We start from the raw sequence: 10,171 nt of genomic DNA, 5'->3' as shown, positions 1-10,171 counted from the left end.
GCATCCATTCCACATATAATCCAGCACGTTCTAATTCATTTTTTAAGTAAGCTTTTCATTTTAGAATAGCTTTAGGTTTACAGAAAAGCTACAAAGATAGTACAGCTGGTTTCCACATTGTTTTCTTACATTGGGATGATACATTGTCACAATGAACCAGTATTGAGATGTTATCACTAATAAAGTCATACTTAACTTCATATTTCCTCAGTCCCATCCGGATCTCACATGACGTTCAGTCTTTGTTTCTCTCTAGACTCCTCTTGGCTGTGACAGTTTCTCAAACTTTCCTTGTTTTTAATGAAGCTGATACCTGTGAGGAGTCCTGGTTAGGTGTTTTGTAGGCCCTCAACTGGGACTCGTCTGATGTTTTTGTCATGACAACAGTAGGCTTATGGGTTTGGGGGAGGAAGACCACAAATGTAAAGTGCCATTTTCATCACATCTTTTCCAGGGCATGAGGTAAAGAAGTATTAAAAAAAAAAAAAAATGGACGATGACTGGTCACCCTTGTTTTACCCCTTGTCACTGGCTGAGGTTGTGTTTTCCAGGTTTCTACACTGTGATGTTTCTTTTTCACCATTTTCTATGCAGTGCCCTTCAGAAGGAAGTCCCCATGTACAGTCCACACAAGGAGTGGGGGGTGTGCTCCACCTCTTTGGGGGCAAAGTATCTGTGTTAATTACTTGGGATTCTTCTGCCTATTCTCCTCCAATTATTTATTCAATCATTTATGCATAACACGGTGGACTTGTGGATATTAATTTAATACTTTGGGCTATAATCTAACTCTGCTTTATTTATTTTCTTGCTCAGATTGTGCCAGCATTGGCCATCGGGAGCTCTTTCCATCGGCCCGTGTCCCTCTGACGTGCTCCATTACTGTGGTTTCTTTTTTCTGGCACTACACGACTCTCCAGCTCGTCTTGTACACTTCCTGCCACCATGCTCTAATTGCTCTGTCACTGTCTTATAGCACTTAACTCGGAATCATAAATCCTGTGGTAATTAGTGTGTTTTTTGAATCAGCACAGTGATTTGACGTGAAAGACTGCTCCAGTAATCTTTAATATTCATGAAATTGCATTTGGAGGAGATAAGAATTAGGCTTATTATGAATTATTTAATTATACAGTCAATTATATACTGTATGCACAAATGGAGAGAAGAGAAGGTAATAGAAAAAGAGAAATACACCAAAATAATTTATATTTGACTTGAAATGGTTGGACAGCCACAAGTAGATGTCTTTCCCGTCCCCCTCATCCAACCTTAACGAAGTGGTGGGGTGCACCCACCGTTGCCTTGGGATCCGGCTGAGGGGAACTCAAGAGTTGCTGAGAAGTGACACATCAAAAGATAAGGCCATGGCAATATTCAGCAAAGGAATCAGAACAGACAACAAGAGAGATGTGGATGAGGAAGTCATCAGCCACACCTTCTGGGCTGAGTCAGGAAGTAAAACCAGGTGGGGATGATGAAGTCCAACTTCCATAGTCTCCGCCAGGTGCGTTCCCATGGGGAATTTAATCCAGAACCAGAAGCAATGAATCTCTGACACTCAAATCTTACCACAATGACCACTCCTCTAAATTGTTAAAGGCCATCAGAAATTCCTCACGATCAACCTCAATCAACCCTGGCTATACATTAGAATCATACAGAATGCATCCAAAAAAAAGAACATCACTCAGATTTGGATCTCAGTGATCTGGGGTGAGGACAGGGCAAAGGAACTTTATAAACAACCGTGATGATTCTAAGGTGTATCCAGGACTTTGAGCCAACCTTCACTTATCCATGTCAAGCAGCAAGCTGGCAGAGAATTGCAGGGTCTGGGAAGGGCGCAGATACCTGAGTTGTATAGACAAGCCCCAATCTCATTTCTGTTAATGCCTCAGCTTCTTTGCTTTCACAACTAGATGATAATTAATATCAGCCTCACTGTCTTTGTTCCCTTCCTTTATTTCTGTGGCTCATCAGTTAGAGGTGCTAATTAACAGTGAAATGGCCTTAAGGCAGCCAAAAGACAAGAGGAAAAAAAGAAAGAGAAGTGTATGGGCCCAGAAGTTAGATCTTCATCCCTTTAATAGTAAAAGTTAATGCAATTATTTACTATGGGCCAGACTCAAGCTTGAGAAGTTTATGTATAACTAATTTATCCTCATAGCACTCTATGAGGCAGGTTCTTTTATTATCCCCATTTTACAGGGAAGAAACTGAAGCACAGAGATGAGACTAACTTGCCCAAAGTCATAAAACTATGTTCACATGAGTATGTGTTTATGCTCCACAAGTGGTGGAGTTGAGACCGACCCAGCTTTTCTGACTCCAGATTCTGCTCATAACCATTAAACATATTTATTCAGGAAGCTAATAAACTTATTGAAAACAAGATATGAGTATATTAAAGAAAGGAAAAATGGAAGTGCTCTGTAGCTATTGTTCAGAATGTCTAAGAAATAGTTTTCTGATTGGATCCAGAATGCTAATCTTTTTTCTGGTTGTATTGCTGATTCACAATGTGGCATTGTTTCCTAATCTAAAACTTTAAAGAAACGATTTTGTGCAAATTCAAAGCAGAATTTTCTAATTCCAATGTTTAATGATCCCACAATATCAACAGAAGTACCATTTCATTATCAAGTATTTTAGTACCTGAAAGGTAATACAATTTACCTGAAAACTAAATTCCTGGGTGCATTGCCTGACAGAGTATTGCTGCTATCCTAAAAATATCTACTCGAATGGACAGATGACATATAATCTTGTTTTCACACTCTCCACTTGGGTGTTTTCCTCAATAATAAAATCTCCATCTTGCCCCCCACATGGTATTCATTGCACCCCATCAGGTATCCCCATCTTCTGGGGTTCTAAGCAAGCGGGGTGGGTCCTTTCATTTGCTGAATCTCCGAGGAGGTTTTTCCAGGGATGTCGTACACTGCCATGTTGATGATGTCCAGGCAGTTCCGGCGTGCAGCCACAGTGGAGAGCCGCGGCTCTGGGGTCATCCCAGGATATCTTGCAGCTGTAGTACAAGCTTTATAAATATAGCTGTATTAATATCTGCCAGTCTAGAGAGAGAGGACCAGGGACAAAATAGCAATCTTTTCCTTCCTGCAAGTGTCGAGAAAATTCTAATGGGCATCCTGACATTCGTCTGATCTCCATCATCTGGGATACTCCAAAATAATTTATACAGCAAGTAATTTAATTAACATGATGGAAAGCAAACACACTAGGAACAGTCACTAAGAAACTGACTCGAGGCAGCTCACAATGAGACAGCAGATTCAGATATTTTGAAAGAGATGCAGAATTAACTACACAATGAGGAAAACTGCCAGCTGAAATTTCTTTATACAGCAAAACTGCCCTTAAAAAATGAGACTTTAAAATATTCACAGATACACAGAAACTGAGAGTTCAACAGAAGACCTTCCCTACAAGAATTAGTAAAGGAAGTTCTTCAGGTTGAAAGGAAAAGTCAGGAGAGAATGGCTTGGACTAGTGTGAAGAAATGAAGATTATCAAAAACGGTAACTAAAGGGTAAATTCAAAAACCCAATAGTACTGTATTCTCAATACATGACTACTCTTTAACTCCTAAGAGATTCAGAATGTAATTGAACAAGAAAAAAGCATATTTCCTAATAACAGATGTGCAAAATATAAAGAGGTAATGTGGGATAAAAACAACATAAAGAGGCGAAATGGGCATATAGGAGCAGAGAGGGTGTCTGCTATTGAAGCAAAGTTGGTACCTTTTAAAATTAGCAGGTTATAGATGTAAGTTGTGTAGTGTAAACCCCAGGGCATCCACAAAGAAAGTATTTTAAAAATAAACAAACGAGAATGGGATCAGTCAGATGCATCACAGAAGATCAAATATACAGCTTGCAATATATAAGAGGCTGCAATAAAGGAGAAGAGACACAAAAAATTTGACATATAAAATCCAAGGGACAAAATAGCTGGAGTAAGTACTGCCTTACAGTAATAACACTGAATGTCAATGGATTAAACTCCCCAAACAAAAGACACAGGTTGGCAGAATGGCGTAAAAAGGTGTTATCCAACTGTGTATTGTTTACAGGAGACTCACTTTAAATCCAGGGACACAAATAAGTTGAAAGTGAAAAGCTGGAAAAAGATATTCCATGCAAAACAGTAACCAAAAAACAGTTATACTAGTATCAGACCAAATAGACTTTAAGTCACAAGCTGTTGTAAGAGACAAAGAAGGACTCTATATTTTAATACAAGGGGCAATCCACCAAGAGGAAATAATAATCATAAATATTTATGCACCTAACCATGGTGCCCCAAAATACTTGAGACAAATACTGACAAGACTGAGAGGAGAAATAGACACCTCTACAATAATAGTTTTGAGAATTCATTACACCGCTCTCAGAAGATCTAGACAGAGGATCAATAAAGAAACAGAGAACTTGAATAATATGATAAATGAACTAGACCTAACAGAAATATATGAAACATTGCACCCCAAAACAACAGATTACGCTTCTTCTCAAGGGCACATGGATCATTTTCCAGAATAGGGCACATGGTGGTTCACAAAACAAGTCTCAATCAATTTAAAAAGACTGAAAATATGCAAAGCATCTTCTCTGACTATAATGGAATGAAGCCGGAAATGGAAAATCCAAAACATATGACAGTTAACATACTCTTAAACAATGAATGGGCCAAAGAAGAAATTGCAAAGAAAATTAGTAAATATCTTGAAACAATGAAAATGAGGACACAACATATCAAAACTTACGGGATACAGTGAATGCAGTGCTGAGAAAGACATTTATAACCCTAAATGTCTACATTGAAAAATAAGAAAGAGCTAAAAAGCAAAGACTTAACTGCACACCTGGAGGAACTAGAAACAAAACAGCAAATTAATCCCAAAGCATGCAGAAGGAAAGCCATAGCAAAGATTAGAGCAGAAATAAATGAAATTGAGAATAAAAAAGTAATAGAATTAACAGAACCAAAACTGTTTCTTTGAAAAGATCAGTAAAATTGACAAACTCTTAGCTAGACTGACAAAGACAAAAAGAGAGGAGATGCAAATAAATAAAATCAGAAAAGACAGGAGGGACATTAGCAATGATCCCACAGAAATAAAAAGGATCATAAGAGGTATGATGAACAAAGGTATGGCAACCAAGGTATTAGACAACCTAGACGAAATGTTCAAATTCCTGGAAACACACAAAAAACCTACACTGACTCTACAAAAAATAGAAGACTTCAGCAGACCAATTACAAGAAAAGAGATTGAATTGGTCACCAAAAACTCCCAACAAAGAAAGCCCAGGGCCAGGTGTGGCTTCATAGGTGAATCCTACCAAGCCTTCCAAGAAGAATTAATATCAGTAGTGCTCAAACTCTTCTAAAAAACTGAAGAGGAAGAGCCACTACCTAACTCATTCTATGAGGCCAAAATCACCCTAATTCCAAAGCCAGATAAAGATACTACAAGAAAAGAAAATTACAGACCCATCTCTCTAATGAATATAGATGCAAAAATACCCAACAAAATACTTGCAGATCAAATTCAACAGCACATCAAAAGAATTATACAGAATGATCAAGTGGATTTTATCACCAGTTTGCAAGGGTAGGTCAGCATAAGAAAATCTATTAATGTAATAAAATGCATCAACAAAACAAAGGGGAAAGCCTACAGGATCATTTCCATTCACACAGAAAAGACATTTGACAAAATCCAGCATCTTTTATTGATAAAGACTCAGAAAACTAAGAATAGAAGGAATCTTGCTCAGTATGAAAAAGAGCATATATGAAAACCCACAGCTAACATCATACTCAATGGTGAAACACTGAAAGCTTTCCCTCTAAAACCTGGAACAAGACAAAGGATGCCCAATGTCACCACTGTTCTCCAATGTTGTACTGAAAGTTTTAGCCAGAGCAATTAGGCAAGAAAAGAAATAAATGGCATCCAAATTGGACAGGAAGAAGTAAAACTTCCACTCTTTGCAGATGACATGATCCTATATATAGAAAGTCCTCAAAACTTGACAATAAAACTACTAAAGCTAATAAATGAGTTCAGCAAAGTGGCAGAGTGCAAGATCAACACGTAAAAAATCAGTAGTGTTTCTATTCACTGGTAAGGAGCAATCTGAGGAGAAAAACAAGAAAAAAAATCCATTTACCATAGAAACTGAAAGAATCAAATATCTAGGAATAAATTTAACCAAGGATGTAAAGGACTTGTACATGGAAAACTACGAAACATAGCTAAAAGAAATCAAAGACATAAATAAATGGAAGGACATTCTATGTTCATGGATTGGAAGACTAAACATCATTAAGATGTCAATTCTACTCAAAATGATTTACAGATTCAATGCAATCCCAATCAAAATTCCAACAGCCTTCTTTGCATAGATGTAAAAGCCAATAATCACATTTATTTGGAAGGATAAGGGGCCCTGAATAGACAAAAACATCTTGAAAAAGAAGAACAAAGTTGGAGGGCTCACTCTTCCTGACTGTAGACCATATCACAAAGTTACAGTGGTCAAAACAGCATAGTATTGGCACAAGAACAGATATATTGATCAATGGAATTGAACTGAGAGTGAATTGAATTGAGAGTTCAGAAATCACATCTATGGCCAATTGATTTTTAACAAGGCTGCCATGTCAACTGGGAAAAAATAATTTCTTCAACAAATGGTGCTGAGAGACCTGGATATTCATATGCAAAAGAATGAAAGAGGACCCCTGTTTCACACCACATAACAAAAAATAACTCAAAATGGATCAAAGACCTAAATACTAGAACCAGGATTATAAAACTCCTAGAAGAAAATGTAGGGAAGCATCTTTGGGATCTTGTGTTGAGCAATGGTTTCTTAGACTTTATACTCAAAGCACAAGCAACAAAATTAAAAATAGATAAATGGAACCTCCTCAAAATTAAAAACTTTTGTATGTCAAAAGACTTTGTCACAATAGTGAAAAGATAACCTACTTAGTGGGAGAAAATATTTAAAAGTTGCATATCCAATTAGGGTTTAATATACAGAATATATAAAGAAATCCTACAACTCAACAGTAAAATGACAAACAACCCAATTTAAAAATGGGCAAAAGACTTTAACAGACATTTCTCCAAAGAGGATATAGACATGGCTAAAAAACACATGAAAAGATGTTCAACATAAGTAGCCATTAGGGAAATGTAAATCAAAACCCTATGAGATATTATTTCACACCTACTAGAATGGCAGCTATTAAAAAAACAGAACACTGCAAGTGTTGGAGATGATGTGGAGAAATAGGAAAGCTCATTCACTGCTGGTGGGAATGTAAAATGGTGCAGCCACTGTGGAAAGCAGTTTGGCAGTTCCTCAGGAAGCTAAATATAGAATTATCATATGATCCAGCAATTCCTCTACTAGGTATAAACCCAAAATATTTTAGAGCAAAGTTTTGAACAGTTATTTGCACACCAATGTTCATAGCAGCATTCTTCACAATTGCCAAAAGATGGAAGCAACCCAAGTGTCCACAAACCGATGGATGGATAAACAAATTGTGGTGTATACATAGAAGAAATATTATTCATCTGTAAAAAGGAGTGAAGTCCTGATGCATATGACAACATGGATGAACCCGGAGGACATTGTGCTGAGTGAAATAAGCCAGGCACAAAAGGACAAATATTGTATGATGTCACTGAGGTGACCTAATTATAATAAGCAAACTCATAAGAGTTAGAATCTAGAATATAGGTTGTCAGGGGATAGATTGGGGTTAGAGAATGAGGAGTTGATGCTTAATTTGTAGAGAATTTCTATTTAGGGAGCTTGTGAAGGTTTGGCAAGGGATGGTGGTGATGGTAGCACGTTATTGTGAGTGTAATTAACAGCACTGAACTGTATGGGTGGATGTGATTAAAATGGGAAACTTCAGGTCATATATGTTAGTAGAATAAATATTAAATGATAAAACATAAACTGTATAACACAGTCAAGCTTATTATAGATGGATGGACTATAGTTAATAGGACAAGTATAAGAATGTTCTTTCATGAATTATATAACAAATGTATGACACTAATAGGGTGGTATATGGAAAAACTACACCTAATGTAAACTATTTATGATAGTTAATAGTAGTATTTTAATAACTTTTCATCAATTATGACAAAGGTAACTACCGTTAAAAAAAATTAGTACAATTACAAAAAAGTGCTATTGTCAATTGCAACAAATTTTCCACACCAAGATGTTGATGGTGCAGGCTGTATTAGACTCCTGTACTTTATACATGATTGGTCTGTAAACACATAAACTCTCTAATAAAAAGATCAACAATTTTTTTATTTTTTAAAAATAAAAAATACTGAGGCCTCAGTCCCACCCCACAGAGATCAGGATCATTGGTGTGGGGGTGGCTGGGGTCTATGGAGACCCCAGGAGGTTCTAGTGTATACCTGGGCTGCAAATCCATAGCAGGACACAGGTAAAACCCAAGAAGATCACAGGCTAAGAATTAAATGAGGCTAGGCTGGTAGATTTTCCAAATCCATCCACATTTTCTTTTTACCTTACCTGACTCAAAAATCTCTGGGCCTGTCACCCTCTCTCTGGCCATAAACATATTTTGGAAATAGGTATATTCTCAGCATTTTGTTTGTATTTAATTCTCTTGGGTAATATGCTGTAGACTTATCAAATGTCTCGGCGTTTCATCTGAGTCACGGAGATGCTGTGTAAAGTGACAGTTCTTTGGGATTAGCCTGTGCGAGTCAGGAGCACTGATGCATTTTGATTGGGAGACTTAGCTTATGGCCCAGCAGTTCAAAAGTCAGAAAAGCACATTTACAAGCAAACAGGCTGCAGTGAGTGTTCTTGCACCTGGATTTTTTAATAGCACATATGCATTTTATTTATTATAAGTAAATAACTGATTCAGCAAAATTTGAAGACCAAAAATGCCCTAAAATACAATGCCTTTCCCTAAAATAATGGCCGAAAGATGTGCAAGGGCTTCTGCTCTAGTTGCCACAGCCCACCCTTAGTGAAAGGACAGGCAGCACATCTGGGGGGGGGAGCAGTGCCCGGGAGGGCGTTGGCCGTGGTTGAGCACAAGGTCCTTTCACAGTCCACCCCACACCCTTCACAGCCGCACAAACTGGAGCTAATTCCCAGCCATCTGTGACTCGGTTTTCTCATCTGCAGAGTGGGGTCATGGCTGTCCCTGCCTCCTGGGAGGATGTGAGGACTGAGTGAGTCAATGTGTTTAAGAGCTGTGAAGAGACCTGGGCCGGTAGCAAGCTCTCAGTAAACACTGGCTGAGATAATACAGCTTCCCAAGGCCCTAGGCTTGGAAGTCCTAGTTTCACCCAACGACTCAGCAGCCTCTGCTGAGGGCAGAGATCTTGGAAGGCTGGCAGAAGAGGCCCCGGTGGGCAGGGGTAGGAGACTCAGGGACCCCATGAACAGGTAACAAAGGGATGACTTCCCCACCTCCTGGTCCCCTCCCACCACCCAAAACACACTGTTCTCCCTCTTCTGAACTGTGAGCTCCATGAAAGCAGGGATCATGTGTTTTATTATTTCCCAACATGTACCCAGTAATTAGCCCAGGCCTGGGACCCAGGAAGGGAGCAGTAAATTGTTTAACATTTGTTAATAAATCTGGAAGCCCCAGTGGGCTACCGATTATTAGCTATGAACACTTTAAATTGGGTCATCCAGTTTAGTCCAGTGGGCCAGAGGCTCTGAGCTGTGTACAGAGAATGAATGAATTTTGATGGGGGGAAGAGAGAGCTAGAGGCAAGAATAGGCTTAGGATACTTGTTTTGGAATTACATGTACTAAAATGGGAACAATACAGAAAAGATTAGCATGGCCCCTGCACATGGATTATCCTGGTAGGTGTAGCCAGAGCAATTAGGCAAGGAAAATAAATAAAAGGCACCCACATTGGAAAGGAAGAAGGAAAACTATCTCCATTCACAGGTGATATGATCCTGTATATACGGAAAATCCCAAAGAATCAACAACAAAGCTACTAGGGCCAATAAACAAATTCAGCAAAGTGGCAGGGTAAGAGATCAACACACAAAAATCAGTTGCACTTCTATACACCAGCAATGAACAAT

General features: G+C 38.4%; 1 pseudogene; it reads left to right on the top strand.

Moving 5' to 3' along the window:
* The first annotated feature begins 9,859 nt into the window (after window positions 1-9,859).
* Window positions 9,860-9,933, top strand: LOC119507535 (annotated as a pseudogene).
* Window positions 9,934-10,171: the final 238 nt, after the last annotated feature.

This window comes from Choloepus didactylus, chromosome 12, assembly GCF_015220235.1.
Source record: "Choloepus didactylus isolate mChoDid1 chromosome 12, mChoDid1.pri, whole genome shotgun sequence".
NCBI classification, from domain to species: Eukaryota; Metazoa; Chordata; class Mammalia; order Pilosa; family Megalonychidae; genus Choloepus; species Choloepus didactylus.
The sequence above is the reverse complement of the archived record's forward strand: the minus strand, read 5'-3'. Positions and strand labels throughout refer to the sequence as shown.